A 27950-nucleotide genomic window follows, 5' to 3' on the forward strand; every position below is an offset into this window, starting at 1 on the left:
CTGAATCAGCTGTGTTAAATAAAGGAAGTACTATTTAAAAGGACGAGACCTGTTCTTCAACAACACAATAAGCTTCAAAAGAAGCTGGCAAAAATTGCCAAGGCTGACTGTATTTCAAGTCATCCTGGCGGGGTATTGGGTAAAGTTTTCAACCAGCAATGATCGCGCCTCGGATGAGCCTCATAGGCTACAATATTGCCTCTGCGAAAGAATGGTGTCAAAGGTCGCGACCTTTCAACTGGACCCATGTGGACGTGGAACGACAGGGTGGTAATTGGCTCCAAACTGCGTGGTGTGTCTACGAATCCAGTAGGCAGTATGTACGAGAAGCCTTATTTGCTGCTCTCCCTTTACTTAAAGAGGTTTGTGAGTTGCTTTCTCGAAGCCCTGGGGGAAGAGACTTATTGGTATCTTGGCAAAAAGGGGTGGAGTGGTAAAGCTCGCGGTTTGGGTCAGTATAGATTCTGTTTGACGAGGCCCCTGGGGGGTTGGGTAGGATACTGACGAGTGCAGGGAGTGCAAGTTCTGAGGGAGGTCCTGTGTCAAATGTGCTACCCTTTGCTAGACTCAGGTGTTCTCTCAAAACGGCAACGGAGACCAGAACGACAGAGGGCCACAATGACAAGCACTTGTCTGAGGGTCATGAGATAGGAGCAAGCTCAGCTTTTAAGAGTACAAAGAACATCAGTCATAAATGATGAAAAATGCAGCAGGTGCTGGACAAAGTTCATACTTTGTAGAGCGCAAGTGTTTAACTTTCTGCATTCGAAAGCTCAAACAAATGGAATATGCTTTGAAATTCTACGTGTTCAACTGTAGGCATATCTCAGCGTACATGTACAAAAATTAACTATACTTTGGTTTCCAGGGTGAGCTTCGACATCACAGTGCTAAGAGGTCCTTCATGAAAACCACCCGAGCCCAGAGAGCAGTCAGGAACTCGCACAAGTGACGAGGTGGCCGAGTGGTTAAGGCGATGGACTGCTAATCCATTGTGCTCTGCACGCGTGGGTTCGAATCCCATCCTCGTCGTTCCTTGCTCTGCTCGTTCAACTGCTCTGAACATTTGGTGCACTTTCCTTTTGTTCCACGTTCACCTCATGCAGTGCGATCCAAAAGGGTCGATGATCTGAATCAGCTGTGTTAAATAACGGAAGTACTATTTAAAGGGACGAGACCTGTTCTTCAACAACACAATAAGCTTCAAAAGAAGCTGGCAAAAATTGCCAAGGCTGACTGTATTTCAAGTCATCCTGGCGGGGTATTGGGTAAAGTTTTCAACCAGCAATGATCGCGCCTCGGATGAGCCTCATAGGCTACAATATTGCCTCTGCGAAAGAATGGTGTCAAAGGTCGCGACCTTTCAACTGGACCCATGTGGACGTGGAACGACAGGGTGGTAATTGGCTCCAAACTGCGTGGTGTGTCTACGAATCCAGTAGGCAGTATGTACGAGAAGCCTTATTTGCTGCTCTCCCTTTACTTAAAGAGGTTTGTGAGTTGCTTTCTCGAACCCCTGGGGGAAGAGACTTATTGGTATCTTGGCAACAAGGGGTGGAGTCGTAAAGATCGCGGTTTGGGTCAGTATAGATTCTGTTTGACGAGGCCCCTGGGGGGTTGTGTAGGATACTGACGAGTGCAGGGAGTGCAAGTTCTGAGGGAGGTCCTGTGTCAAATGTGCTACCCTTTGCTAGACTCAGGTGTTCTCTCAAAACGGCAACGGAGACCAGAACGACAGAGGGCCACAATGACAAGCGCTTGTCTGAGGGTCATTAGATAGGAGCAAGCTCAGCTTTTAAGAGTACAAAGAACATCAGTCATAAATGATGAAAAATGCAGCAGGTGCTGGACAAAGTTCAAACTTTGTAGAGCGCAAGTGTTTAACCTTCTGCATTCGAAAGCTCAAACAAATGGAATATGCTTTGAAATTCTACGTGTTCAACTGTAGGCATATCTCAGCGTACATGTACAAAAATTAACTATACTTTGGTTTCCAGGGTGAGCTTCGACATCACAGTGCTAAGAGGTCCTTTATGAAAACCACCCGAGCCCACAGAGCAGTCAGGCTCTCGCACAAGTGACGAGGTGGCCGAGTGGTTAAGGCGATGGACTGCTAATCCATTGTGCTCTGCATGCGTGGGTTCGAATCCCTTCCTCGTCGTTCCTTGCTCTGCTCGTTCATCTGCTCTGCACATTTGGTGCACTTTCCATTTGTTCCACGTTCACCTCATGCAGTGCGATCCAAAAGGGTCGATGATCTGAATCAGCTGTGTTAAATAAAGGAAGTACTATTTAAAAGGACGAGACCTGTTCTTCAACAACACAATAAGCTTCAAAAGAAGCTGGCAAAAATTGCCAAGGCTGACTGTATTTCAAGTCATCCTGGCGGGGTATTGGGTAAAGTTTTCAACCAGCAATGATCGCGCCTCGGATGAGCCTCATAGGCTACAATATTGCCTCTGCGAAAGAATGGTGTCAAAGGTCGCGACCTTTCAACTGGACCCATGTGGACGTGGAACGACAGGGTGGTAATTGGCTCCAAACTGCGTGGTGTGTCTACGAATCCAGTAGGCAGTATGTACGAGAAGCCTTATTTGCTGCTCTCCCTTTACTTAAAGAGGTTTGTGAGTTGCTTTCTCGAAGCCCTGGGGGAAGAGACTTATTGGTATCTTGGCAAAAAGGGGTGGAGTGGTAAAGCTCGCGGTTTGGGTCAGTATAGATTCTGTTTGACGAGGCCCCTGGGGGGTTGGGTAGGATACTGACGAGTGCAGGGAGTGCAAGTTCTGAGGGAGGTCCTGTGTCAAATGTGCTACCCTTTGCTAGACTCAGGTGTTCTCTCAAAACGGCAACGGAGACCAGAACGACAGAGGGCCACAATGACAAGCACTTGTCTGAGGGTCATGAGATAGGAGCAAGCTCAGCTTTTAAGAGTACAAAGAACATCAGTCATAAATGATGAAAAATGCAGCAGGTGCTGGACAAAGTTCATACTTTGTAGAGCGCAAGTGTTTAACTTTCTGCATTCGAAAGCTCAAACAAATGGAATATGCTTTGAAATTCTACGTGTTCAACTGTAGGCATATCTCAGCGTACATGTACAAAAATTAACTATACTTTGGTTTCCAGGGTGAGCTTCGACATCACAGTGCTAAGAGGTCCTTCATGAAAACCACCCGAGCCCAGAGAGCAGTCAGGCACTCGCACAAGTGACGAGGTGGCCGAGTGGTTAAGGCGATGGACTGCTAATCCATTGTGCTCTGCACGCGTGGGTTCGAATCCCATCCTCGTCGTTCCTTGCTCTGCTAGTTCATCTGCTCTGCACATTTGGTGCACTTTCCTTTTGTTCCACGTTCACCTCATGCAGTGCGATCCAAAAGGGTCGATGATCTGAATCAGCTGTGTTAAATAAAAGAAGTACTATTTAAAAGGACGAGACCTGTTCTTCAACAACACAATAAGCTTCAAAAGAAGCTGGCAAAAATTACCAAGGCTGACTGTATTTCAAGTCATCCTGGCGGGGTATTGGGTAAAGTTTTCAACCAGCAATGATCGCGCCTCGGATGAGCCTCATAGGCTACAATATTGCCTCTGCGAAAGAATGATGTCAAAGGTCGCGACCTTTCAACTGGACCCATGTGGACGTGGAACGACAGGGTGGTAATTGGCTCCAAACTGCGTGGTGTGTCTACGAATCCAGTAGGCAGTATGTACGAGAAGCCTTATTTGCTGCTCTCCCTTTACTTAACGAGGTTTGTGAGTTGCTTTCTCGAAGCCCTGGGGGAAGAGACTTATTGGTATCTTGGCAAAAAGGGGTGGAGTGGTAAAGCTCGCGGTTTGGGTCAGTATAGATTCTGTTTGACGAGGCCCCTGGGGGGTTGGGTAGGATACTGACGAGTGCAGGGAGTGCAAGTTCTGAGGGAGGTCCTGTGTCAAATGTGCTACCCTTTGCTAGACTCAGGTGTTCTCTCAAAACGGCAACGGAGACCAGAACGACAGAGGGCCACAATGACAAGCACTTGTCTGAGGGTCATGAGATAGGAGCAAGCTCAGCTTTTAAGAGTACAAAGAACATCAGTCATAAATGATGAAAAATGCAGCAGGTGCTGGACAAAGTTCATACTTTGTAGAGCGCAAGTGTTTAACTTTCTGCATTCGAAAGCTCAAACAAATGGAATATGCTTTGAAATTCTACGTGTTCAACTGTAGGCATATCTCAGCGTACATGTACAAAAATTAACTATACTTTGGTTTCCAGGGTGAGCTTCGACATCACAGTGCTAAGAGGTCCTTCATGAAAACCACCCGAGCCCAGAGAGCAGTCAGGCACTCGCACAAGTGACGAGGTGGCCGAGTGGTTAAGGCGATGGACTGCTAATCCATTGTGCTCTGCACGCGTGGGTTCGAATCCCATCCTCGTCGTTCCTTGCTCTGCTAGTTCATCTGCTCTGCACATTTGGTGCACTTTCCTTTTGTTCCACGTTCACCTCATGCAGTGCGATCCAAAAGGGTCGATGATCTGAATCAGCTGTGTTAAATAAAAGAAGTACTATTTAAAAGGACGAGACCTGTTCTTCAACAACACAATAAGCTTCAAAAGAAGCTGGCAAAAATTACCAAGGCTGACTGTATTTCAAGTCATCCTGGCGGGGTATTGGGTAAAGTTTTCAACCAGCAATGATCGCGCCTCGGATGAGCCTCATAGGCTACAATATTGCCTCTGCGAAAGAATGATGTCAAAGGTCGCGACCTTTCAACTGGACCCATGTGGACGTGGAACGACAGGGTGGTAATTGGCTCCAAACTGCGTGGTGTGTCTACGAATCCAGTAGGCAGTATGTACGAGAAGCCTTATTTGCTGCTCTCCCTTTACTTAAAGAGGTTTGTGAGTTGCTTTCTCGAAGCCCTGGGGGAAGAGACTTATTGGTATCTTGGCAAAAAGGGGTGGAGTGGTAAAGCTCGCGGTTTGGGTCAGTATAGATTCTGTTTGACGAGGCCCCTGGGGGGTTGGGTAGGATACTGACGAGTGCAGGGAGTGCAAAATCTGAGGGAGGTCCTGTGTCAAATGTGCTACCCTTTGCTAGACTCAGGTGTTCTCTCAAAACGGCAACGGAGACCAGAACGACAGAGGGCCACAATGACAAACGCTTGTCTGAGGGTCATTAGATAGGAGCAAGCTCAGCTTTTAAGAGTACAAAGAACATCAGTCATAAATGATGAAAAATGCAGCAGGTGCTGGACAAAGTTCAAACTTTCTAGAGCGCACGTGTTTAACCTTCTGCATTCGAAAGCTCAAACAAATGGAATATGCTTTGAAATTCTACGTGTTCAACTGTAGGCATATCTCAGTGTACATGTACAAAAATTAACTATACTTTGGTTTCCAGGGTGAGCTTCGACATCACAGTGCTAAGAGGTCCTTCATGAAAACCACCCGAGCCCAGAGAGCAGTCAGGAACTCGCACAAGTGACGAGGTGGCCGAGTGGTTAAGGCGATGGACTGCTAATCCATTGTGCTCTGCACGCGTGGGTTCGAATCCCATCCTCGTCGTTCCTTGCTCTGCTCGTTCAACTGCTCTGAACATTTGGTGCACTTTCCTTTTGTTCCACGTTCACCTCATGCAGTGCGATCCAAAAGGGTCGATGATCTGAATCAGCTGTGTTAAATAACGGAAGTACTATTTAAAGGGACGAGACCTGTTCTTCAACAACACAATAAGCTTCAGAAGAAGCTGGCAAAAATTGCCAAGGCTGACTGTATTTCAAGTCATCCTGGCGGGGTATTGGGTAAAGTTTTCAACCAGCAATGATCGCGCCTCGGATGAGCCTCATAGGCTACAATATTGCCTCTGCGAAAGAATGGTGTCAAAGGTCGCGACCTTTCAACTGGACCCATGTGGACGTGGAACGACAGGGTGGTAATTGGCTCCAAACTGCGTGGTGTGTCTACGAATCCAGTAGGCAGTATGTACGAGAAGCCTTATTTGCTGCTCTCCCTTTACTTAAAGAGGTTTGTGAGTTGCTTTCTCGAACCCCTGGGGGAAGAGACTTATTGGTATCTTGGCAACAAGGGGTGGAGTCGTAAAGATCGCGGTTTGGGTCAGTATAGATTCTGTTTGACGAGGCCCCTGGGGGGTTGGGTAGGATACTGACGAGTGCAGGGAGTGCAAGTTCTGAGGGAGGTCCTGTGTCAAATGTGCTACCCTTTGCTAGACTCAGGTGTTCTCTCAAAACGGCAACGGAGACCAGAACGACAGAGGGCCACAATGACAAACACTTGTCTGAGGGTCATGAGATAGGAGCAAGCTCAGCTTTTAAGAGTACAAAGAACATCAGTCATAAATGATGAAAAATGCAGCAGGTGCTGAACAAAGTTCAAACTTTCTAGAGCGCACGTGTTTAACCTTCTGCATTCGAAAGCTCAAACAAATGGAATATGCTTTGAAATTCTACGTGTTCAACTGTAGGCATATCTCAGCGTACATGTACAAAAATTAACTATACTTTGGTTTCCAGGGTGAGCTTCGACATCACAGTGCTAAGAGGTCCTTCATGAAAACCACCCGAGCCCAGAGAGCAGTCAAGCACTCGCACAAGTGACGAGGTGGCCGAGTGGTTAAGGCGATGGACTGCTAATCCATTGTGCTCTGCACGCGTGGGTTCGAATCCCATCCTCGTCGTTCCTTGCTCTGCTCGTTCAACTGCTCTGAACATTTGGTGCACTTTCCTTTTGTTCCACGTTCACCTCATGCAGTGCGATCCAAAAGGGTCGATGATCTGAATCAGCTGTGTTAAATAACGGAAGTACTATTTAAAGGGACGAGACCTGTTCTTCAACAACACAATAAGCTTCAAAAGAAGCTGGCAAAAATTGCCAAGGCTGACTGTATTTCAAGTCATCCTGGCGGGGTATTGGGTAAAGTTTTCAACCAGCAATGATCGCGCCTCGGATGAGCCTCATAGGCTACAATATTGCCTCTGCGAAAGAATGGTGTCAAAGGTCGCGACCTTTCAACTGGACCCATGTGGACGTGGAACGACAGGGTGGTAATTGGCTCCAAACTGCGTGGTGTGTCTACGAATCCAGTAGGCAGTATGTACGAGAAGCCTTATTTGCTGCTCTCCCTTTACTTAAAGAGGTTTGTGAGTTGCTTTCTCGAAGCCCTGGGGGAAGAGACTTATTGGTATCTTGGCAAAAAGGGGTGGAGTGGTAAAGCTCGCGGTTTGGGTCAGTATAGATTCTGTTTGACGAGGCCCCTGGGGGGTTGGGTAGGATACTGACGAGTGCAGGGAGTGCAAGTTCTGAGGGAGGTCCTGTGTCAAATGTGCTACCCTTTGCTAGACTCAGGTGTTCTCTCAAAACGGCAACGGAGACCAGAACGACAGAGGGCCACAATGACAAACGCTTGTCTGAGGGTCATTAGATAGGAGCAAGCTCAGCTTTTAAGAGTACAAAGAACATCAGTCATAAATGATGAAAAATGCAGCAGGTGCTGGACAAAGTTCAAACTTTCTAGAGCGCACGTGTTTAACCTTCTGCATTCGAAAGCTCAAACAAATGGAATATGCTTTGAAATTCTACGTGTTCAACTGTAGGCATATCTCAGTGTACATGTACAAAAATTAACTATACTTTGGTTTCCAGGGTGAGCTTCGACATCACAGTGCTAAGAGGTCCTTCATGAAAACCACCTGAGCCCAGAGAGCAGTCAGGAACTTGCACAAGTGACGAGGTGGCCGAGTGGTTAAGGCGATGGACTGCTAATCCATTGTGCTCTGCACGCGTGGGTTCGAATCCCATCCTCGTCGTTCCTTGCTCTGCTCGTTCAACTGCTCTGAACATTTGGTGCACTTTCCTTTTGTTCCACGTTCACCTCATGCAGTGCGATCCAAAAGGGTCGATGATCTGAATCAGCTGTGTTAAATAACGGAAGTACTATTTAAAGGGACGAGACCTGTTCTTCAACAACACAATAAGCTTCAAAAGAAGCTGGCAAAAATTGCCAAGGCTGACTGTATTTCAAGTCATCCTGGGGGGTATTGGGTAAAGTTTTCAACCAGCAATGATCGCGCCTCGGATGAGCCTCATAGGCTACAATATTGCCTCTGCAAAAGAATGGTGTCAAAGGTCGCGACCTTTCAACTGGACCCATGTGGACGTGGAACGACAGGGTGGTAATTGGCTCCAAACTGCGTGGTGTGTCTACGAATCCAGTAGGCAGTATGTACGAGAAGCCTTATTTGCTTCTTATAGGAGCAAGCTCAGCTTTTAAGAGTACAAAGAACATCAGTCATAAAAGATGAAAAATGCAGCAGGTGCTGGACAAAGTTCAAACTTTCTAGAGCGCACGTGTTTAACCTTCTGCATTCGAAAGCTCAAACAAATGGAATATGCTTTGAAATTCTACGTGTTCAACTGTAGGTATATCTCAGTGTACATGTACAAAAATTAACTATACTTTGGTTTCCAGGGTGAGCTTCGACATCACAGTGCTAAGAGGTCCTTCATGAAAACCACCCGAGCCCAGAGAGCAGTCAGGCACTCGCACAAGTGACGAGGTGGCCGAGTGGTTAAGGCGATGGACTGCTAATCCATTGTGCTCTGCACGCGTGGGTTCGAATCCCATCCTCGTCGTTCCTTGCTCTGCTCGTTCAACTGCTCTGAACATTTGGTGCACTTTCCTTTTGTTCCACGTATACCTCATGCAGTGCGATCCAAAAGGGTCGATGATCTGAATCAGCTGTGTTAAATAACGGAAGTACTATTTAAAGGGACGAGACCTGTTCTTCAACAACACAATAAGCTTCAAAAGAAGCTGGCAAAAATTGCCAAGGCTGACTGTATTTCAAGTCATCCTGGCGGGGTATTGGGTAAAGTTTTCAACCAGCAATGATCGCGCCTCGGATGAGCCTCATAGGCTACAATATTGCCTCTGCGAAAGAATGGTGTCAAAGGTCGCGACCTTTCAACTGGACCCATGTGGACGTGGAACGACAGGGTGGTAATTGGCTCCAAACTGCGTGGTGTGTCTACGAATCCAGTAGGCAGTATGTACGAGAAGCCTTATTTGCTGCTCTCCCTTTACTTAAAGAGGTTTGTGAGTTGCTTTCTCGAACCCCTGGGGGAAGAGACTTATTGGTATCTTGGCAACAAGGGGTGGAGTCGTAAAGATCGCGGTTTGGGTCAGTATAGATTCTGTTTGACGAGGCCCCTGGGGGGTTGGGTAGGATACTGACGAGTGCAGGGAGTGCAAGTTCTGAGGGAGGTCCTGTGTCAAATGTGCTACCCTTTGCTAGACTCAGGTGTTCTCTCAAAAAGGCAACGGAGACCAGAACGACAGAGGGCCACAATGACAAACACTTGTCTGAGGGTCATTAGATAGGAGCAAGCTCAGCTTTTAAGAGTACAAAGAACATCAGTCATAAATGATGAAAAATGCAGCAGGTGCTGGACAAAGTTCAAACTTTGTAGAGCGCAAGTGTTTAACCTTCTGCATTCGAAAGCTCAAACAAATGGAATATGCTTTGAAATTCTACGTGTTCAACTGTAGGCATATCTCAGCGTACATGTACAAAAATTAACTATACTTTGGTTTCCAGGGTGAGCTTCGACATCACAGTGCTAAGAGGTCCTTCATGAAAACCACCCGAGCCCAGAGAGCAGTCAGGCACTCGCACAAGTGACGAGGTGGCCGAGTGGTTAAGGCGATGGACTGCTAATCCATTGTGCTCTGCACGCGTGGGTCTCGGGCCGGACGGAATTGTGGGTGGGGATAGTGCATGAATAGCTCTCTCTCCACCTTCAATACCACGACTTAGGTGCCCTTGAGCAAGGCATCGAACCCCCAACTGCTCCCCGGGCGCCGCAGCATAAATGGCTGCCCACTGCTCCGGGTGTTTGCTCACAGTGTGTGTGTGTGTTCACTGCTCTGTGTGTGTGCATTTCGGATGGGTTAAATGCAGAGCACAAATTCTGAGTATGGGTCACCATACTTGGCTGAATGTCACTTCACTTCACTTCGAATCCCATCCTCGTCGTTCATTGCTCTGCTCGTTCATCTGCTCTGCACATTTGGTGCACTTTCCTTTTGTTCCACGTTCACCTCATGCAGTGCGATCCAAAAGGGTCGATGATCTGAATCAGCTGTGTTAAATAAAGGAAGTACTATTTAAAAGGACGAGACCTGTTCTTCAACAACACAATAAGCTTCAAAAGAAGCTGGCAAAAATTGCCAAGGCTGACTGTATTTCAAGTCATCCTGGCGGGGTATTGGGTAAAGTTTTCAACCAGCAATGATCGCGCCTCGGATGAGCCTCATAGGCTACAATATTGCCTCTGCGAAAGAATGGTGTCAAAGGTCGCGACCTTTCAACTGGACCCATGTGGACGTGGAACGACAGGGTCGTAATTGGCTCCAAACTGCGTGGTGTGTCTACGAATCCAGTAGGCAGTATGTACGAGAAGCCTTATTTGCTGCTCTCCCTTTACTTAAAGAGGTTTGTGAGTTGCTTTCTCGAAGCCCTGGGGGAAGAGACTTATTGGTATCTTGGCAAAAAGGGGTGGAGTGGTAAAGCTCGCGGTTTGGGTCAGTATAGATTCTGTTTGACGAGGCCCCTGGGGGGTTGGGTAGGATACTGACGAGTGCAGGGAGTGCAAGTTCTGAGGGAGGTCCTGTGTCAAATGTGCTACCCTTTGCTAGACTCAGGTGTTCTCTCAAAACGGCAACGGAGACCAGAACGACAGAGGGCCACAATGACAAACACTTGTCTGAGGGTCATGAGATAGGAGCAAGCTCAGCTTTTAAGAGTACAAAGAACATCAGTCATAAATGATGAAAAATGCAGCAGGTGCTGGACAAAGTTCAAACTTTCTAGAGCGCAAGTGTTTAACCTTCTGCATTCGAAAGCTCAAACAAATGGAATATGCTTTGAAATTCTACGTGTTCAACTGTAGGCATATCTCAGCGTACATGTACAAAAATTAACTATACTTTGGTTTCCAGGGTGAGCTTCGACATCACAGTGCTAAGAGGTCCTTCATGAAAACCACCCGAGCCCAGAGAGCAGTCAGGCACTCGCACAAGTGACGAGGTGGCCGAGTGGTTAAGGCGATGGACTGCTAATCCATTGTGCTCTGCACGCGTGGGTTTGAATCCCATCCTCGTCGTTCCTTGCTCTACTCGTTCATCTGCTCTGCACATTTGGTGCACTTTCCTTTTGTTCCACGTTCACCTCATGCAGTGCGATCCAAAAGGGTCGATGATCTGAATCAGCTGTGTTAAATAAAGGAAGTACTATTTAAAAGGACGAGACCTGTTCTTCAACAACACAATAAGCTTCAAAAGAAGCTGGCAAAAATTGCCAAGGCTGACTGTATTTCAAGTCATCCTGGCGGGGTATTGGGTAAAGTTTTCAACCAGCAATGATCGCGCCTCGGATGAGCCTCATAGGCTACAATATTGCCTCTGCGAAAGAATGATGTCAAAGGTCGCGACCTTTCAACTGGACCCATGTGGACGTGGAACGACAGGGTGGTAATTGGCTCCAAACTGCGTGGTGTGTCTACGAATCCAGTAGGCAGTATGTACGAGAAGCCTTATTTGCTGCTCTCCCTTTACTTAAAGAGGTTTGTGAGTTGCTTTCTCGAAGCCCTGGGGGAAGAGACTTATTGGTATCTTGGCAAAAAGGGGTGGAGTGGTAAAGCTCGCGGTTTGGGTCAGTATAGATTCTGTTTTACGAGGCCCCTGGGGGGTTGGGTAGGATACTGACGAGTGCAGGGAGTGCAAGTTCTGAGGGAGGTCCTGTGTCAAATGTGCTACCCTTTGCTAGACTCAGGTGTTCTCTCAAAACGGCAACGGAGACCAGAACGACAGAGGGCCACAATGACAAACACTTGTCTGAGGGTCATTAGATAGGAGCAAGCTCAGCTTTTAAGAGTACAAAGAACATCAGTCATAAATGATGAAAAATGCAGCAGGTGCTGGACAAAGTTCAAACTTTCTAGAGCTCACGTGTTTAACCTTCTGCATTCGAAAGCTCAAACAAATGGAATATGCTTTGAAATTCTACGTGTTCAACTGTAGGCATATCTCAGTGTACATGTACAAAAATTAACTATACTTTGGTTTCCAGGGTGAGCTTCGACATCACAGTGCTAAGAGGTCCTTCATGAAAACCACCCGAGCCCAGAGAGCAGTCAGGCTCTCGCACAAGTGACGAGGTGGCCGAGTGGTTAAGGCGATGGACTGCTAATCCATTGTGCTCTGCACGCGTGGGTTCGAATCCCATCCTCGTCGTTCCTTGCTCTGCTCGTTCAACTGCTCAGAACATTTGGTGCACTTTCCTTTTGTTCCACGTTCACCTCATGCAGTGCGATCCAAAAGGGTCGATGATCTGAATCAGCTGTGTTAAATAACGGAAGTACTATTTAAAGGGACGAGACCTGTTCTTCAACAACACAATAAGCTTCAAAAGAAGCTGGCAAAAATTGCCAAGGCTGACTGTATTTCAAGTCATCCTGGCGGGGTATTGGGTAAAGTTTTCAACCAGCAATGATCGCGCCTCGGATGAGCCTCATAGGCTACAATATTGCCTCTGCAAAAGAATGGTGTCAAAGGTCGCGACCTTTCAACTGGACCCATGTGGACGTGGAACGACAGGGTGGTAATTGGCTCCAAACTGCGTGGTGTGTCTACGAATCCAGTAGGCAGTATGTACGAGAAGCCTTATTTGCTGCTCTCCCTTTACTTAAAGAGGTTTGTGAGTTGCTTTCTCGAACCCCTGGGGGAAGAGACTTATTGGTATCTTGGCAACAAGGGGTGGAGTCGTAAAGATCGCGGTTTGGGTCAGTATAGATTCTGTTTGACGAGGCCCCTGGGGGGTTGTGTAGGATACTGACGAGTGCAGGGAGTGCAAGTTCTGAGGGAGGTCCTGTGTCAAATGTGCTACCCTTTGCTAGACTCAGGTGTTCTCTCAAAACGGCAACGGAGACCAGAACGACAGAGGGCCACAATGACAAGCGCTTGTCTGAGGGTCATTAGATAGGAGCAAGCTCAGCTTTTAAGAGTACAAAGAACATCAGTCATAAATGATGAAAAATGCAGCAGGTGCTGGACAAAGTTCAAACTTTGTAGAGCGCAAGTGTTTAACCTTCTGCATTCGAAAGCTCAAACAAATGGAATATGCTTTGAAATTCTACGTGTTCAACTGTAGGCATATCTCAGCGTACATGTACAAAAATTAACTATACTTTGGTTTCCAGGGTGAGCTTCGGCATCACAGTGCTAAGAGGTCCTTCATGAAAACCACCCGAGCCCACAGAGCAGTCAGGCTCTCGCACAAGTGACGAGGTGGCCGAGTGGTTAAGGCGATGGACTGCTAATCCATTGTGCTCTGCACGTGTGGGTTCGAATCCCATCCTCGTCGTTCCTTGCTCTGCTGGTTCATCTGCTCTGCACATTTGGTGCACTTTCCTTTTGTTCCACGTTCACCTCATGCAGTGCGATCCAAAAGGGTCGATGATCTGAATCAGCTGTGTTAAATAAAGGAAGTACTATTTAAAAGGACGAGACCTTTTCTTCAACAACACAATAAGCTTCAAAAGAAGCTGGCAAAAATTGCCAAGGCTGACTGTATTTCAAGTCATCCTGGCGGGGTATTGGGTAAAGTTTTCAACCAGCAATGATCGCGCCTCGGATGAGCCTCATAGGCTACAATATTGCCTCTGCGAAAGAATGGTGTCAAAGGTCGCGACCTTTCAACTGGACCCATGTGGACGTGGAACGACAGGGTGGTAATTGGCTCCAAACTGCGTGGTGTGTCTACGAATCCAGTAGGCAGTATGTACGAGAAGCCTTATTTGCTGCTCTCCCTTTACTTAAAGAGGTTTGTGAGTTGCTTTCTCGAAGCCCTGGGGGAAGAGACTTATTGGTATCTTGGCAAAAAGGGGTGGAGTGGTAAAGCTCGCGGTTTGGGTCAGTATAGATTCTGTTTGACGAGGCCCCTGGGGGGTTGGGTAGGATACTGACGAGTGCAGGGAGTGCAAGTTCTGAGGGAGGTCCTGTGTCAAATGTGCTACCCTTTGCTAGACTCAGGTGTTCTCTCAAAACGGCAACGGAGACCAGAACGACAGAGGGCCACAATGACAAGCACTTGTCTGAGGGTCATGAGATAGGAGCAAGCTCAGCTTTTAAGAGTACAAAGAACATCAGTCATAAATGATGAAAAATGCAGCAGGTGCTGGACAAAGTTCAAACTTTCTAGAGCGCAAGTGTTTAACCTTCTGCATTCGAAAGCTCAAACAAATGGAATATGCTTTGAAATTCTACGTGTTCAACTGTAGGCATATCTCAGCGTACATGTACAAAAATTAACTATACTTTGGTTTCCAGGGTGAGCTTCGACATCACAGTGCTAAGAGGTCCTTCATGAAAACCACCCGAGCCCAGAGAGCAGTCAGGCACTCGCACAAGTGACGAGGTGGCCGAGTGGTTAAGGCGATGGACTGCTAATCCATTGTGCTCTGCACGCGTGGGTTCGAATCCCATCCTCGTCGTTCATTGCTCTGCTCGTTCATCTGCTCTGCACATTTGGTGCACTTTCCTTTTGTTCCACGTTCACCTCATGCAGTGCGATCCAAAAGGGTCGATGATCTGAATCAGCTGTGTTAAATAAAGGAAGTACTATTTAAAAGGACGAGACCTGTTCTTCAACAACACAATAAGCTTCAAAAGAAGCTGGCAAAAATTGCCAAGGCTGACTGTATTTCAAGTCATCCTGGCGGGGTATTGGGTAAAGTTTTCAACCAGCAATGATCGCACCTCGGATGAGCCTCATAGGCTACAATATTGCCTCTGCGAAAGAATGGTGTCAAAGGTCGCAACCTTTCAACTGGACCCATGTGGACGTGGAACGACAGGGTGGTAATTGGCTCCAAACTGCGTGGTGTGTCTACGAATCCAGTAGGCAGTATGTACGAGAAGCCTTATTTGCTGCTCTCCCTTTACTTAAAGAGGTTTGTGAGTTGCTTTCTCGAAGCCCTGGGGGAAGAGACTTATTGGTATCTTGGCAAAAAGGGGTGGAGTGGTAAAGCTCGCGGTTTGGGTCAGTATAGATTCTGTTTGACGAGGCCCCTGGGGGGTTGGGTAGGATACTGACGAGTGCAGGGAGTGCAAGTTCTGAGGGAGGTCCTGTGTCAAATGTGCTACCCTTTGCTAGACTCAGGTGTTCTCTCAAAACGGCAACGGAGACCAGAACGACAGAGGGCCACAATGACAAACACTTGTCTGAGGGTCATGAGATAGGCATATCTTTTTAAGAGATAGGAGCAAGCTCAGCTTTTAAGAGTACAAAGAACATCAGTCATAAATGATGAAAAATGCAGCAGGTGCTGGACAAAGTTCATACTTTGTAGAGCGCAAGTGTTTAACTTTCTGCATTCGAAAGCTCAAACAAATGGAATATGCTTTGAAATTCTACGTGTTCAACTGTAGGCATATCTCAGCGTACATGTACAAAAATTAACTATACTTTGGTTTCCAGGGTGAGCTTCGACATCACAGTGCTAAGAGGTCCTTCATGAAAACCACCCGAGCCCAGAGAGCAGTCAGGCACTCGCACAAGTGACGAGGTGGCCGAGTGGTTAAGGCGATGGACTGCTAATCCATTGTGCTCTGCACGCGTGGGTTCGAATCCCATCCTCGTCGTTCCTTGCTCTGCTCGTTCAACTGCTCTGAACATTTGGTGCACTTTCCTTTTGTTCCACGTTCACCTCATGCAGTGCGATCCAAAAGGGTCGATGATCTGAATCAGCTGTGTTAAATAACGGAAGTACTATTTAAAGGGACGAGACCTGTTCTTCAACAACACAATAAGCTTCAAAAGAAGCTGGCAAAAATTGCCAAGGCTGACTGTATTTCAAGTCATCCTGGCGGGGTATTGGGTAAAGTTTTCAACCAGCAATGATCGCGCCTCGGATGAGCCTCATAGGCTACAATATTGCCTCTGCGAAAGAATGGTGTCAAAGGTCGCGACCTTTCAACTGGACCCATGTGGACGTGGAACGACAGGGTGGTAATTGGCTCCAAACTGCGTGGTGTGTCTACGAATCCAGTAGGCAGTATGTACGAGAAGCCTTATTTGCTGCTCTCCCTTTACTTAAAGAGGTTTGTGAGTTGCTTTCTCGAACCCCTGGGGGAGACTTATTGGTATCTTGGCAACAAGGGGTGGAGTCGTAAAGATCGCGGTTTGGGTCAGTATAGATTCTGTTTTACGAGGCCCCTGGGGGGTTGGGTAGGATACTGACGAGTGCAGGGAGTGCAAGTTCTGAGGGAGGTCCTGTGTCAAATGTGCTACCCTTTGCTAGACTCAGGTGTTCTCTCAAAACGGCAACGGAGACCAGAACGACAGAGGGCCACAATGACAAACACTTGTCTGAGGGTCATGAGATAGGAGCAAGCTCAGCTTTTAAGAGTACAAAGAACATCAGTCATAAATGATGAAAAATGCAGCAGGTGCTGGACAAAGTTCAAACTTTGTAGAGCGCAAGTGTTTAACCTTCTGCATTCGAAAGCTCAAACAAATGGAATATGCTTTGAAATTCTACGTGTTCAACTGTAGGCATATCTCAGCGTACATGTACAAAAATTAACTATACTTTGGTTTCCAGGGTGAGCTTCGACATCACAGTGCTAAGAGGTCCTTCATGAAAACCACCCGAGCCCACAGAGCAGTCAGGTTCTCGCACAAGAGACAAGGTGGCCGAGTGGTTAAGGCGATGGACTGCTAATCCATTGTGCTCTGCACGCGTGGGTTCGAATCCCATCCTCGTCGTTCCTTGCTCTGCTCGTTCATCTGCTCTGCACATTTGGTGCACTTTCCTTTTGTTCCACGTTCACCTCATGCAGTGCGATCCAAAAGGGTCGATGATCTGAATCAGCTGTGTTAAATAAAGGAAGTACTATTTAAAAGGACGAGACCTGTTCTTCAACAACACAATAAGCTTCAAAAGAAGCTGGCAAAAATTGCCAAGGCTGACTGTATTTCAAGTCATCCTGGCGGGGTATTGGGTAAAGTTTTCAACCAGCAATGATCGCGCCTCGGATGAGCCTCATAGGCTACAATATTGCCTCTGCGAAAGAATGGTGTCAAAGGTCGCGACCTTTCAACTGGACCCATGTGGACGTGGAACGACAGGGTGGTAATTGGCTCCAAACTGCGTGGTGTGTCTACGAATCCAGTAGGCAGTATGTACGAGAAGCCTTATTTGCTGCTCTCCCTTTACTTAAAGAGGTTTGTGAGTTGCTTTCTCGAAGCCCTGGGGGAAGAGACTTATTGGTATCTTGGCAAAAAGGGGTGGAGTGGTAAAGCTCGCGGTTTGGGTCAGTATAGATTCTGTTTGACGAGGCCCCTGGGGGGTTGGGTAGGATACTGACGAGTGCAGGGAGTGCAAGTTCTGAGGGAGGTCCTGTGTCAAATGTGCTACCCTTTGCTAGACTCAGGTGTTCTCTCAAAACGGCAACGGAGACCAGAACGACAGAGGGCCACAATGACAAGCACTTGTCTGAGGGTCATGAGATAGGAGCAAGCTCAGCTTTTAAGAGTACAAAGAACATCAGTCATAAATGATGAAAAATGCAGCAGGTGCTGGACAAAGTTCAAACTTTCTAGAGCGCAAGTGTTTAACCTTCTGCATTCGAAAGCTCAAACAAATGGAATATGCTTTGAAATTCTACGTGTACAACTGTAGGCATATCTCAGCGTACATGTACAAAAATTAACTATACTTTGGTTTCCAGGGTGAGCTTCGACATCACAGTGCTAAGAGGTCCTTCATGAAAACCACCCGAGCCCAGAGAGCAGTCAGGCACTCGCACAAGTGACGAGGTGGCCGAGTGGTTAAGGCGATGGACTGCTAATCCATTGTGCTCTGCACGCGTGGGTTCGAATCCCATCCTCGTCGTTCATTGCTCTGCTCGTTCATCTGCTCTGCACATTTGGTGCACTTTCCTTTTGTTCCACGTTCACCTCATGCAGTGCGATCCAAAAGGGTCGATGATCTGAATCAGCTGTGTTAAATAAAGGAAGTACTATTTAAAAGGACGAGACCTGTTCTTCAACAACACAATAAGCTTCAAAAGAAGCTGGCAAAAATTGCCAAGGCTGACTGTATTTCAAGTCATCCTGGCGGGGTATTGGGTAAAGTTTTCAACCAGCAATGATCGCGCCTCGGATGAGCCTCATAGGCTACAATATTGCCTCTGCGAAAGAATGGTGTCAAAGGTCGCGACCTTTCAACTGGACCCATGTGGACGTGGAACGACAGGGTCGTAATTGGCTCCAAACTGCGTGGTGTGTCTACGAATCCAGTAGGCAGTATGTACGAGAAGCCTTATTTGCTGCTCTCCCTTTACTTAAAGAGGTTTGTGAGTTGCTTTCTCGAAGCCCTGGGGGAAGAGACTTATTGGTATCTTGGCAAAAAGGGGTGGAGTGGTAAAGCTCGCGGTTTGGGTCAGTATAGATTCTGTTTGACGAGGCCCCTGGGGGGTTGGGTAGGATACTGACGAGTGCAGGGAGTGCAAGTTCTGAGGGAGGTCCTGTGTCAAATGTGCTACCCTTTGCTAGACTCAGGTGTTCTCTCAAAACGGCAACGGAGACCAGAACGACAGAGGGCCACAATGACAAACACTTGTCTGAGGGTCATGAGATAGGAGCAAGCTCAGCTTTTAAGAGTACAAAGAACATCAGTCATAAATGATGAAAAATGCAGCAGGTGCTGGACAAAGTTCAAACTTTCTAGAGCGCAAGTGTTTAACCTTCTGCATTCGAAAGCTCAAACAAATGGAATATGCTTTGAAATTCTACGTGTTCAACTGTAGGCATATCTCAGCGTACATGTACAAAAATTAACTATACTTTGGTTTCCAGGGTGAGCTTCGACATCACAGTGCTAAGAGGTCCTTCATGAAAACCACCCGAGCCCAGAGAGCAGTCAGGCACTCGCACAAGTGACGAGGTGGCCGAGTGGTTAAGGCGATGGACTGCTAATCCATTGTGCTCTGCACGCGTGGGTTCGAATCCCATCCTCGTCGTTCCTTGCTCTACTCGTTCATCTGCTCTGCACATTTGGTGCACTTTCCTTTTGTTCCACGTTCACCTCATGCAGTGCGATCCAAAAGGGTCGATGATCTGAATCAGCTGTGTTAAATAAAGGAAGTACTATTTAAAAGGACGAGACCTGTTCTTCAACAACACAATAAGCTTCAAAAGAAGCTGGCAAAAATTGCCAAGGCTGACTGTATTTCAAGTCATCCTGGCGGGGTATTGGGTAAAGTTTTCAACCAGCAATGATCGCGCCTCGGATGAGCCTCATAGGCTACAATATTGCCTCTGCGAAAGAATGATGTCAAAGGTCGCGACCTTTCAACTGGACCCATGTGGACGTGGAACGACAGGGTGGTAATTGGCTCCAAACTGCGTGGTGTGTCTACGAATCCAGTAGGCAGTATGTACGAGAAGCCTTATTTGCTGCTCTCCCTTTACTTAAAGAGGTTTGTGAGTTGCTTTCTCGAAGCCCTGGGGGAAGAGACTTATTGGTATCTTGGCAAAAAGGGGTGGAGTGGTAAAGCTCGCGGTTTGGGTCAGTATAGATTCTGTTTTACGAGGCCCCTGGGGGGTTGGGTAGGATACTGACGAGTGCAGGGAGTGCAAGTTCTGAGGGAGGTCCTGTGTCAAATGTGCTACCCTTTGCTAGACTCAGGTGTTCTCTCAAAACGGCAACGGAGACCAGAACGACAGAGGGCCACAATGACAAACACTTGTCTGAGGGTCATTAGATAGGAGCAAGCTCAGCTTTTAAGAGTACAAAGAACATCAGTCATAAATGATGAAAAATGCAGCAGGTGCTGGACAAAGTTCAAACTTTCTAGAGCTCACGTGTTTAACCTTCTGCATTCGAAAGCTCAAACAAATGGAATATGCTTTGAAATTCTACGTGTTCAACTGTAGGCATATCTCAGTGTACATGTACAAAAATTAACTATACTTTGGTTTCCAGGGTGAGCTTCGACTTCACAGTGCTAAGAGGTCCTTCATGAAAACCACCCGAGCCCAGAGAGCAGTCAGGCTCTCGCACAAGTGACGAGGTGGCCGAGTGGTTAAGGCGATGGACTGCTAATCCATTGTGCTCTGCACGCGTGGGTTCGAATCCCATCCTCGTCGTTCCTTGCTCTGCTCGTTCAACTGCTCTGAACATTTGGTGCACTTTCCTTTTGTTCCACGTTCACCTCATGCAGTGCGATCCAAAAGGGTCGATGATCTGAATCAGCTGTGTTAAATAACGGAAGTACTATTTAAAGGGACGAGACCTGTTCTTCAACAACACAATAAGCTTCAAAAGAAGCTGGCAAAAATTGCCAAGGCTGACTGTATTTCAAGTCATCCTGGCGGGGTATTGGGTAAAGTTTTCAACCAGCAATGATCGCGCCTCGGATGAGCCTCATAGGCTACAATATTGCCTCTGCAAAAGAATGGTGTCAAAGGTCGCGACCTTTCAACTGGACCCATGTGGACGTGGAACGACAGGGTGGTAATTGGCTCCAAACTGCGTGGTGTGTCTACGAATCCAGTAGGCAGTATGTACGAGAAGCCTTATTTGCTGCTCTCCCTTTACTTAAAGAGGTTTGTGAGTTGCTTTCTCGAACCCCTGGGGGAAGAGACTTATTGGTATCTTGGCAACAAGGGGTGGAGTCGTAAAGATCGCGGTTTGGGTCAGTATAGATTCTGTTTGACGAGGCCCCTGGGGGGTTGTGTAGGATACTGACGAGTGCAGGGAGTGCAAGTTCTGAGGGAGGTCCTGTGTCAAATGTGCTACCCTTTGCTAGACTCAGGTGTTCTCTCAAAACGGCAACGGAGACCAGAACGACAGAGGGCCACAATGACAAGCGCTTGTCTGAGGGTCATTAGATAGGAGCAAGCTCAGCTTTTAAGAGTACAAAGAACATCAGTCATAAATGATGAAAAATGCAGCAGGTGCTGGACAAAGTTCAAACTTTGTAGAGCGCAAGTGTTTAACCTTCTGCATTCGAAAGCTCAAACAAATGGAATATGCTTTGAAATTCTACGTGTTCAACTGTAGGCATATCTCAGCGTACATGTACAAAAATTAACTATACTTTGGTTTCCAGGGTGAGCTTCGGCATCACAGTGCTAAGAGGTCCTTCATGAAAACCACCCGAGCCCACAGAGCAGTCAGGCTCTCGCACAAGTGACGAGGTGGCCGAGTGGTTAAGGCGATGGACTGCTAATCCATTGTGCTCTGCACGCGTGGGTTCGAATCCCATCCTCGTCGTTCCTTGCTCTGCTGGTTCATCTGCTCTGCACATTTGGTGCACTTTCCTTTTGTTCCACGTTCACCTCATGCAGTGCGATCCAAAAGGGTCGATGATCTGAATCAGCTGTGTTAAATAAAGGAAGTACTATTTAAAAGGACGAGACCTTTTCTTCAACAACACAATAAGCTTCAAAAGAAGCTGGCAAAAATTGCCAAGGCTGACTGTATTTCAAGTCATCCTGGCGGGGTATTGGGTAAAGTTTTCAACCAGCAATGATCGCGCCTCGGATGAGCCTCATAGGCTACAATATTGCCTCTGCGAAAGAATGGTGTCAAAGGTCGCGACCTTTCAACTGGACCCATGTGGACGTGGAACGACAGGGTGGTAATTGGCTCCAAACTGCGTGGTGTGTCTACGAATCCAGTAGGCAGTATGTACGAGAAGCCTTATTTGCTGCTCTCCCTTTACTTAAAGAGGTTTGTGAGTTGCTTTCTCGAAGCCCTGGGGGAAGAGACTTATTGGTATCTTGGCAAAAAGGGGTGGAGTGGTAAAGCTCGCGGTTTGGGTCAGTATAGATTCTGTTTGACGAGGCCCCTGGGGGGTTGGGTAGGATACTGACGAGTGCAGGGAGTGCAAGTTCTGAGGGAGGTCCTGTGTCAAATGTGCTACCCTTTGCTAGACTCAGGTGTTCTCTCAAAACGGCAACGGAGACCAGAACGACAGAGGGCCACAATGACAAGCACTTGTCTGAGGGTCATGAGATAGGAGCAAGCTCAGCTTTTAAGAGTACAAAGAACATCAGTCATAAATGATGAAAAATGCAGCAGGTGCTGGACAAAGTTCAAACTTTCTAGAGCGCAAGTGTTTAACCTTCTGCATTCGAAAGCTCAAACAAATGGAATATGCTTTGAAATTCTACGTGTTCAACTGTAGGCATATCTCAGCGTACATGTACAAAAATTAACTATACTTTGGTTTCCAGGGTGAGCTTCGACATCACAGTGCTAAGAGGTCCTTCATGAAAACCACCCGAGCCCAGAGAGCAGTCAGGCACTCGCACAAGTGACGAGGTGGCCGAGTGGTTAAGGCGATGGACTGCTAATCCATTGTGCTCTGCACGCGTGGGTTCGAATCCCATCCTCGTCGTTCATTGCTCTGCTCGTTCATCTGCTCTGCACATTTGGTGCACTTTCCTTTTGTTCCACGTTCACCTCATGCAGTGCGATCCAAAAGGGTCGATGATCTGAATCAGCTGTGTTAAATAAAGGAAGTACTATTTAAAAGGACGAGACCTGTTCTTCAACAACACAATAAGCTTCAAAAGAAGCTGGCAAAAATTGCCAAGGCTGACTGTATTTCAAGTCATCCTGGCGGGGTATTGGGTAAAGTTTTCAACCAGCAATGATCGCACCTCGGATGAGCCTCATAGGCTACAATATTGCCTCTGCGAAAGAATGGTGTCAAAGGTCGCGACCTTTCAACTGGACCCATGTGGACGTGGAACGACAGGGTGGTAATTGGCTCCAAACTGCGTGGTGTGTCTACGAATCCAGTAGGCAGTATGTACGAGAAGCCTTATTTGCTGCTCTCCCTTTACTTAAAGAGGTTTGTGAGTTGCTTTCTCGAAGCCCTGGGGGAAGAGACTTATTGGTATCTTGGCAAAAAGGGGTGGAGTGGTAAAGCTCGCGGTTTGGGTCAGTATAGATTCTGTTTGACGAGGCCCCTGGGGGGTTGGGTAGGATACTGACGAGTGCAGGGAGTGCAAGTTCTGAGGGAGGTCCTGTGTCAAATGTGCTACCCTTTGCTAGACTCAGGTGTTCTCTCAAAACGGCAACGGAGACCAGAACGACAGAGGGCCACAATGACAAACACTTGTCTGAGGGTCATGAGATAGGAGCAAGCTCAGCTTTTAAGAGTACAAAGAACATCAGTCATAAATGATGAAAAATGCAGCAGGTGCTGGACAAAGTTCAAACTTTCTAGAGCGCAAGTGTTTAACCTTCTGCATTCGAAAGCTCAAACAAATGGAATATGCTTTGAAATTCTACGTGTTCAACTGTAGGCATATCTCAGCGTACATGTACAAAAATTAACTATACTTTGGTTTCCAGGGTGAGCTTCGACATCACAGTGCTAAGAGGTCCTTCATGAAAACCACCCGAGCCCAGAGAGCAGTCAGGCACTCGCACAAGTGACGAGGTGGCCGAGTGGTTAAGGCGATGGACTGCTAATCCATTGTGCTCTGCACGCGTGGGTTCGAATCCCATCCTCGTCGTTCCTTGCTCTACTCGTTCATCTGCTCTGCACATTTGGTGCACTTTCCTTTTGTTCCACGTTCACCTCATGCAGTGCGATCCAAAAGGGTCGATGATCTGAATCAGCTGTGTTAAATAAAGGAAGTACTATTTAAAAGGACGAGACCTGTTCTTCAACAACACAATAAGCTTCAAAAGAAGCTGGCAAAAATTGCCAAGGCTGACTGTATTTCAAGTCATCCTGGCGGGGTATTGGGTAAAGTTTTCAAACAGCAATGATCGCGCCTCGGATGAGCCTCATAGGCTACAATATTGCCTCTGCGAAAGAATGATGTCAAATGTCGCGACCTTTCAACTGGACCCATGTGGACGTGGAACGACAGGGTGGTAATTGGCTCCAAACTGCGTGGTGTGTCTACGAATCCAGTAGGCAGTATGTACGAGAAGCCTTATTTGCTGCTCTCCCTTTACTTAAAGAGGTTTGTGAGTTGCTTTCTCGAAGCCCTGGGGGAAGAGACTTATTGGTATCTTGGCAAAAAGGGGTGGAGTGGTAAAGCTCGCGGTTTGGGTCAGTATAGATTCTGTTTTACGAGGCCCCTGGGGGGTTGGGTAGGATACTGACGAGTGCAGGGAGTGCAAGTTCTGAGGGAGGTCCTGTGTCAAATGTGCTACCCTTTGCTAGACTCAGGTGTTCTCTCAAAACGGCAACGGAGACCAGAACGACAGAGGGCCACAATGACAAACACTTGTCTGAGGGTCATTAGATAGGAGCAAGCTCAGCTTTTAAGAGTACAAAGAACATCAGTCATAAATGATGAAAAATGCAGCAGGTGCTGGACAAAGTTCAAACTTTCTAGAGCGCACGTGTTTAACCTTCTGCATTCGAAAGCTCAAACAAATGGAATATGCTTTGAAATTCTACGTGTTCAACTGTAGGCATATCTCAGTGTACATGTACAAAAATTAACTATACTTTGGTTTCCAGGGTGAGCTTCGACATCACAGTGCTAAGAGGTCCTTCATGAAAACCACCCGAGCCCAGAGAGCAGTCAGGCACTCGCACAAGTGACGAGGTGGCCGAGTGGTTAAGGCGATGGACTGCTAATCCATTGTGCTCTGCACGCGTGGGTTCGAATCCCATCCTCGTCGTTCCTTGCTCTGCTCGTTCAACTGCTATGAACATTTGGTGCACTTTCCTTTTGTTCCACGTTCACCTCATGCAGTGCGATCCAAAAGGGTCGATGATCTGAATCAGCTGTGTTAAATAACGGAAGTACTATTTAAAGGGACGAGACCTGTTCTTCAACAACACAATAAGCTTCTAAAGAAGCTGGCAAAAATTGCCAAGGCTGACTGTATTTCAAGTCATCCTGGCGGGGTATTGGGTAAAGTTTTCAACCAGCAATGATCGCGCCTCGGATGAGCCTCATAGGCTACAATATTGCCTCTGCAAAAGAATGGTGTCAAAGGTCGCGACCTTTCAACTGGACCCATGTGGACGTGGAACGACAGGGTGGTAATTGGCTCCAAACTGCGTGGTGTGTCTACGAATCCAGTAGGCAGTATGTACGAGAAGCCTTATTTGCTGCTCTCCCTTTACTTAAAGAGGTTTGTGAGTTGCTTTCTCGAACCCCTGGGGGAAGAGACTTATTGGTATCTTGGCAACAAGGGGTGGAGTCGTAAAGATCGCGGTTTGGGTCAGTATAGATTCTGTTTGACGAGGCCCCTGGGGGGTTGTGTAGGATACTGACGAGTGCAGGGAGTGCAAGTTCTGAGGGAGGTCCTGTGTCAAATGTGCTACCCTTTGCTAGACTCAGGTGTTCTTTCAAAACGGCAACGGAGACCAGAACGACAGAGGGCCACAATGACAAGCGCTTGTCTGAGGGTCATTAGATAGGAGCAAGCTCAGCTTTTAAGAGTACAAAGAACATCAGTCATAAATGATGAAAAATGCAGCAGGTGCTGGACAAAGTTCAAACTTTGTAGAGCGCAAGTGTTTAACCTTCTGCATTCGAAAGCTCAAACAAATGGAATATGCTTTGAAATTCTACGTGTTCAACTGTAGGCATATCTCAGCGTACATGTACAAAAATTAACTATACTTTGGTTTCCAGGGTGAGCTTCGACATCACAGTGCTAAGAGGTCCTTCATGAAAACCACCCGAGCCCACAGAGCAGTCAGGCTCTCGCACAAGTGACGAGGTGGCCGAGTGGTTAAGGAGATGGACTGCTAATCCATTGTGCTCTGCACGCGTGGGTTCGAATCCCATCCTCGTCGTTCCTTGGTCTGCTCCTTCATCTGCTCTGCACATTTGGTGCACTTTCCTTTTGTTCCACGTTCACCTCATGCAGTGCGATCCAAAAGGGTCGATGATCTGAATCAGCTGTGTTAAATAAAGGAAGTACTATTTAAAAGGACGAGACCTGTTCTTCAACAACACAATAAGCTTCAAAAGAAGCTGGCAAAAATTGCCAAGGCTGACTGTATTTCAAGTCATCCTGGCGGGGTATTGGGTAAAGTTTTCAACCAGCAATGATCGCGCCTCGGATGAGCCTCATAGGCTACAATATTGCCTCTGCAAAAGAATGGTGTCAAAGGTCGCGACCTTTCAACTGGACCCATGTGGACGTGGAACGACAGGGTGGTAATTGGCTCCAAACTGCGTGGTGTGTCTACGAATCCAGTAGGCAGTATGTACGAGAAGCCTTATTTGCTGCTCTCCCTTTACTTAAAGAGGTTTGTGAGTTGCTTTCTCGAACCCCTGGGGGAAGAGACTTATTGGTATCTTGGCAACAAGGGGTGGAGTCGTAAAGATCGCGGTTTGGGTCAGTATAGATTCTGTTTGACGAGGCCCCTGGGGGGTTGTGTAGGATACTGACGAGTGCAGGGAGTGCAAGTTCTGAGGGAGGTCCTGTGTCAAATGTGCTACCCTTTGCTAGACTCAGGTGTTCTCTCAAAACGGCAACGGAGACCAGAACGACAGAGGGCCACAATGACAAGCGCTTGTCTGAGGGTCATTAGATAGGAGCAAGCTCAGCTTTTAAGAGTACAAAGAACATCAGTCATAAATGATGAAAAATGCAGCAGGTGCTGGACAAAGTTCAAACTTTGTAGAGCGCAAGTGTTTAACCTTCTGCATTCGAAAGCTCAAACAAATGGAATATGCTTTGAAATTCTACGTGTTCAACTGTAGGCATATCTCAGCGTACATGTACAAAAATTAACTATACTTTGGTTTCCAGGGTGAGCTTCGACATCACAGTGCTAAGAGGTCCTTCATGAAAACCACCCGAGCCCACAGAGCAGTCAGGCTCTCGCACAAGTGACGAGGTGGCCGAGTGGTTAAGGCGATGGACTGCTAATCCATTGTGCTCTGCACGCGTGGGTTCGAATCCCATCCTCGTCGTTCCTTGCTCTGCTCGTTCATCTGCTCTGCACATTTGGTGCACTTTCCTTTTGTTCCACGTTCACCTCATGCAGTGCGATCCAAAAGGGTCGATGATCTGAATCAGCTGTGTTAAATAAAGGAAGTACTATTTAAAAGGACGAGACCTGTTCTTCAACAACACAATAAGCTTCAAAAGAAGCTGGCAAAAATTGCCAAGGCTGACTGTATTTCAAGTCATCCTGGCGGGGTATTGGGTAAAGTTTTCAACCAGCAATGATCGCGCCTCGGATGAGCCTCATAGGCTACAATATTGCCTCTGCGAAAGAATGGTGTCAAAGGTCGCGACCTTTCAACTGGACCCATGTGGACGTGGAACGACAGGGTGGTAATTGGCTCCAAACTGCGTGGTGTGTCTACGAATCCAGTAGGCAGTATGTACGAGAAGCCTTATTTGCTGCTCTCCCTTTACTTAAAGAGGTTTGTGAGTTGCTTTCTCGAAGCCCTGGGGGAAGAGACTTATTGGTATCTTGGCAAAAAGGGGTGGAGTGGTAAAGCTCGCGGTTTGGGTCAGTATAGATTCTGTTTGACGAGGCCCCTGGGGGGTTGGGTAGGATACTGACGAGTGCAGGGAGTGCAAGTTCTGAGGGAGGTCCTGTGTCAAATGTGCTACCCTTTGCTAGACTCAGGTGTTCTCTCAAAACGGCAACGGAGACCAGAACGACAGAGGGCCACAATGACAAGCACTTGTCTGAGGGTCATGAGATAGGAGCAAGCTCAGCTTTTAAGAGTACAAAGAACATCAGTCATAAATGATGAAAAATGCAGCAGGTGCTGGACAAAGTTCAAACTTTCTAGAGCGCACGTGTTTAACCTTCTGCATTCGAAAGCTCAAACAAATGGAATATGCTTTGAAATTCTACGTGTTCAACTGTAGGCATATCTCAGCGTACATGTACAAAAATTAACTATACTTTGGTTTC

The 27950-nt window shown here is 47.2% G+C and overlaps 1 protein-coding gene and 48 non-coding genes across 49 annotated transcripts in view; 23 read left to right on the forward strand and 26 right to left on the reverse strand.

Annotated features, from left to right (window-relative positions):
- LOC128026950 (ligand-dependent nuclear receptor corepressor-like protein) overlaps positions 1-27950 on the reverse strand; it is a 473072-nt gene that overhangs the window by 163577 nt on the left and 281545 nt on the right. The window lies entirely within an intron of this gene.
- LOC128027884 (U4 spliceosomal RNA) lies at positions 73-213 on the reverse strand. Its single transcript, XR_008186880.1, has one exon. It is a non-coding gene; the product is annotated as a U4 spliceosomal RNA (small nuclear RNA).
- Positions 951-1032, forward strand: trnas-gcu (transfer RNA serine (anticodon GCU)). Its single transcript has one exon. It is a non-coding gene; the product is annotated as a tRNA-Ser (tRNA).
- LOC128027885 (U4 spliceosomal RNA) lies at positions 1202-1342 on the reverse strand. Its single transcript, XR_008186881.1, has one exon. It is a non-coding gene; the product is annotated as a U4 spliceosomal RNA (small nuclear RNA).
- trnas-gcu (transfer RNA serine (anticodon GCU)) lies at positions 2080-2161 on the forward strand. Its single transcript has one exon. It is a non-coding gene; the product is annotated as a tRNA-Ser (tRNA).
- Positions 2331-2471, reverse strand: LOC128027886 (U4 spliceosomal RNA). The gene has a single exon (XR_008186882.1). It is a non-coding gene; the product is annotated as a U4 spliceosomal RNA (small nuclear RNA).
- On the forward strand, positions 3209-3290 carry trnas-gcu (transfer RNA serine (anticodon GCU)). Its single transcript has one exon. It is a non-coding gene; the product is annotated as a tRNA-Ser (tRNA).
- LOC128028090 (U4 spliceosomal RNA) lies at positions 3460-3600 on the reverse strand. The gene has a single exon (XR_008187075.1). It is a non-coding gene; the product is annotated as a U4 spliceosomal RNA (small nuclear RNA).
- On the forward strand, positions 4338-4419 carry trnas-gcu (transfer RNA serine (anticodon GCU)). The gene has a single exon. It is a non-coding gene; the product is annotated as a tRNA-Ser (tRNA).
- Positions 4589-4729, reverse strand: LOC128028091 (U4 spliceosomal RNA). The gene has a single exon (XR_008187076.1). It is a non-coding gene; the product is annotated as a U4 spliceosomal RNA (small nuclear RNA).
- On the forward strand, positions 5467-5548 carry trnas-gcu (transfer RNA serine (anticodon GCU)). Its single transcript has one exon. It is a non-coding gene; the product is annotated as a tRNA-Ser (tRNA).
- LOC128028053 (U4 spliceosomal RNA) lies at positions 5718-5858 on the reverse strand. The gene has a single exon (XR_008187040.1). It is a non-coding gene; the product is annotated as a U4 spliceosomal RNA (small nuclear RNA).
- trnas-gcu (transfer RNA serine (anticodon GCU)) lies at positions 6596-6677 on the forward strand. Its single transcript has one exon. It is a non-coding gene; the product is annotated as a tRNA-Ser (tRNA).
- On the reverse strand, positions 6847-6987 carry LOC128027887 (U4 spliceosomal RNA). Its single transcript, XR_008186883.1, has one exon. It is a non-coding gene; the product is annotated as a U4 spliceosomal RNA (small nuclear RNA).
- Positions 7725-7806, forward strand: trnas-gcu (transfer RNA serine (anticodon GCU)). Its single transcript has one exon. It is a non-coding gene; the product is annotated as a tRNA-Ser (tRNA).
- On the reverse strand, positions 7976-8115 carry LOC128028099 (U4 spliceosomal RNA). The gene has a single exon (XR_008187084.1). It is a non-coding gene; the product is annotated as a U4 spliceosomal RNA (small nuclear RNA).
- Positions 8551-8632, forward strand: trnas-gcu (transfer RNA serine (anticodon GCU)). The gene has a single exon. It is a non-coding gene; the product is annotated as a tRNA-Ser (tRNA).
- Positions 8802-8942, reverse strand: LOC128027888 (U4 spliceosomal RNA). The gene has a single exon (XR_008186884.1). It is a non-coding gene; the product is annotated as a U4 spliceosomal RNA (small nuclear RNA).
- On the reverse strand, positions 10205-10345 carry LOC128027889 (U4 spliceosomal RNA). The gene has a single exon (XR_008186885.1). It is a non-coding gene; the product is annotated as a U4 spliceosomal RNA (small nuclear RNA).
- Positions 11083-11164, forward strand: trnas-gcu (transfer RNA serine (anticodon GCU)). Its single transcript has one exon. It is a non-coding gene; the product is annotated as a tRNA-Ser (tRNA).
- LOC128027890 (U4 spliceosomal RNA) lies at positions 11334-11474 on the reverse strand. Its single transcript, XR_008186886.1, has one exon. It is a non-coding gene; the product is annotated as a U4 spliceosomal RNA (small nuclear RNA).
- On the forward strand, positions 12212-12293 carry trnas-gcu (transfer RNA serine (anticodon GCU)). Its single transcript has one exon. It is a non-coding gene; the product is annotated as a tRNA-Ser (tRNA).
- Positions 12463-12603, reverse strand: LOC128027880 (U4 spliceosomal RNA). The gene has a single exon (XR_008186876.1). It is a non-coding gene; the product is annotated as a U4 spliceosomal RNA (small nuclear RNA).
- On the forward strand, positions 13341-13422 carry trnas-gcu (transfer RNA serine (anticodon GCU)). The gene has a single exon. It is a non-coding gene; the product is annotated as a tRNA-Ser (tRNA).
- LOC128027892 (U4 spliceosomal RNA) lies at positions 13592-13732 on the reverse strand. The gene has a single exon (XR_008186888.1). It is a non-coding gene; the product is annotated as a U4 spliceosomal RNA (small nuclear RNA).
- trnas-gcu (transfer RNA serine (anticodon GCU)) lies at positions 14470-14551 on the forward strand. Its single transcript has one exon. It is a non-coding gene; the product is annotated as a tRNA-Ser (tRNA).
- On the reverse strand, positions 14721-14861 carry LOC128028081 (U4 spliceosomal RNA). Its single transcript, XR_008187067.1, has one exon. It is a non-coding gene; the product is annotated as a U4 spliceosomal RNA (small nuclear RNA).
- Positions 15620-15701, forward strand: trnas-gcu (transfer RNA serine (anticodon GCU)). Its single transcript has one exon. It is a non-coding gene; the product is annotated as a tRNA-Ser (tRNA).
- Positions 15871-16011, reverse strand: LOC128027893 (U4 spliceosomal RNA). Its single transcript, XR_008186889.1, has one exon. It is a non-coding gene; the product is annotated as a U4 spliceosomal RNA (small nuclear RNA).
- trnas-gcu (transfer RNA serine (anticodon GCU)) lies at positions 16746-16827 on the forward strand. The gene has a single exon. It is a non-coding gene; the product is annotated as a tRNA-Ser (tRNA).
- On the reverse strand, positions 16997-17137 carry LOC128027894 (U4 spliceosomal RNA). Its single transcript, XR_008186890.1, has one exon. It is a non-coding gene; the product is annotated as a U4 spliceosomal RNA (small nuclear RNA).
- Positions 17875-17956, forward strand: trnas-gcu (transfer RNA serine (anticodon GCU)). Its single transcript has one exon. It is a non-coding gene; the product is annotated as a tRNA-Ser (tRNA).
- Positions 18126-18266, reverse strand: LOC128027895 (U4 spliceosomal RNA). The gene has a single exon (XR_008186891.1). It is a non-coding gene; the product is annotated as a U4 spliceosomal RNA (small nuclear RNA).
- Positions 19004-19085, forward strand: trnas-gcu (transfer RNA serine (anticodon GCU)). Its single transcript has one exon. It is a non-coding gene; the product is annotated as a tRNA-Ser (tRNA).
- Positions 19255-19395, reverse strand: LOC128027896 (U4 spliceosomal RNA). The gene has a single exon (XR_008186892.1). It is a non-coding gene; the product is annotated as a U4 spliceosomal RNA (small nuclear RNA).
- trnas-gcu (transfer RNA serine (anticodon GCU)) lies at positions 20133-20214 on the forward strand. Its single transcript has one exon. It is a non-coding gene; the product is annotated as a tRNA-Ser (tRNA).
- Positions 20384-20524, reverse strand: LOC128027891 (U4 spliceosomal RNA). Its single transcript, XR_008186887.1, has one exon. It is a non-coding gene; the product is annotated as a U4 spliceosomal RNA (small nuclear RNA).
- trnas-gcu (transfer RNA serine (anticodon GCU)) lies at positions 21262-21343 on the forward strand. Its single transcript has one exon. It is a non-coding gene; the product is annotated as a tRNA-Ser (tRNA).
- On the reverse strand, positions 21513-21653 carry LOC128027897 (U4 spliceosomal RNA). Its single transcript, XR_008186893.1, has one exon. It is a non-coding gene; the product is annotated as a U4 spliceosomal RNA (small nuclear RNA).
- On the forward strand, positions 22391-22472 carry trnas-gcu (transfer RNA serine (anticodon GCU)). Its single transcript has one exon. It is a non-coding gene; the product is annotated as a tRNA-Ser (tRNA).
- Positions 22642-22782, reverse strand: LOC128028082 (U4 spliceosomal RNA). Its single transcript, XR_008187068.1, has one exon. It is a non-coding gene; the product is annotated as a U4 spliceosomal RNA (small nuclear RNA).
- trnas-gcu (transfer RNA serine (anticodon GCU)) lies at positions 23520-23601 on the forward strand. Its single transcript has one exon. It is a non-coding gene; the product is annotated as a tRNA-Ser (tRNA).
- LOC128028098 (U4 spliceosomal RNA) lies at positions 23771-23911 on the reverse strand. Its single transcript, XR_008187083.1, has one exon. It is a non-coding gene; the product is annotated as a U4 spliceosomal RNA (small nuclear RNA).
- trnas-gcu (transfer RNA serine (anticodon GCU)) lies at positions 24649-24730 on the forward strand. Its single transcript has one exon. It is a non-coding gene; the product is annotated as a tRNA-Ser (tRNA).
- Positions 24900-25040, reverse strand: LOC128027857 (U4 spliceosomal RNA). Its single transcript, XR_008186854.1, has one exon. It is a non-coding gene; the product is annotated as a U4 spliceosomal RNA (small nuclear RNA).
- trnas-gcu (transfer RNA serine (anticodon GCU)) lies at positions 25778-25859 on the forward strand. The gene has a single exon. It is a non-coding gene; the product is annotated as a tRNA-Ser (tRNA).
- On the reverse strand, positions 26029-26169 carry LOC128027902 (U4 spliceosomal RNA). The gene has a single exon (XR_008186898.1). It is a non-coding gene; the product is annotated as a U4 spliceosomal RNA (small nuclear RNA).
- trnas-gcu (transfer RNA serine (anticodon GCU)) lies at positions 26907-26988 on the forward strand. The gene has a single exon. It is a non-coding gene; the product is annotated as a tRNA-Ser (tRNA).
- On the reverse strand, positions 27158-27298 carry LOC128027898 (U4 spliceosomal RNA). The gene has a single exon (XR_008186894.1). It is a non-coding gene; the product is annotated as a U4 spliceosomal RNA (small nuclear RNA).

Source organism: Carassius gibelio, chromosome A14 (genome assembly GCF_023724105.1).
Source record: "Carassius gibelio isolate Cgi1373 ecotype wild population from Czech Republic chromosome A14, carGib1.2-hapl.c, whole genome shotgun sequence".
Classification (NCBI taxonomy): Eukaryota; Metazoa; Chordata; class Actinopteri; order Cypriniformes; family Cyprinidae; genus Carassius; species Carassius gibelio.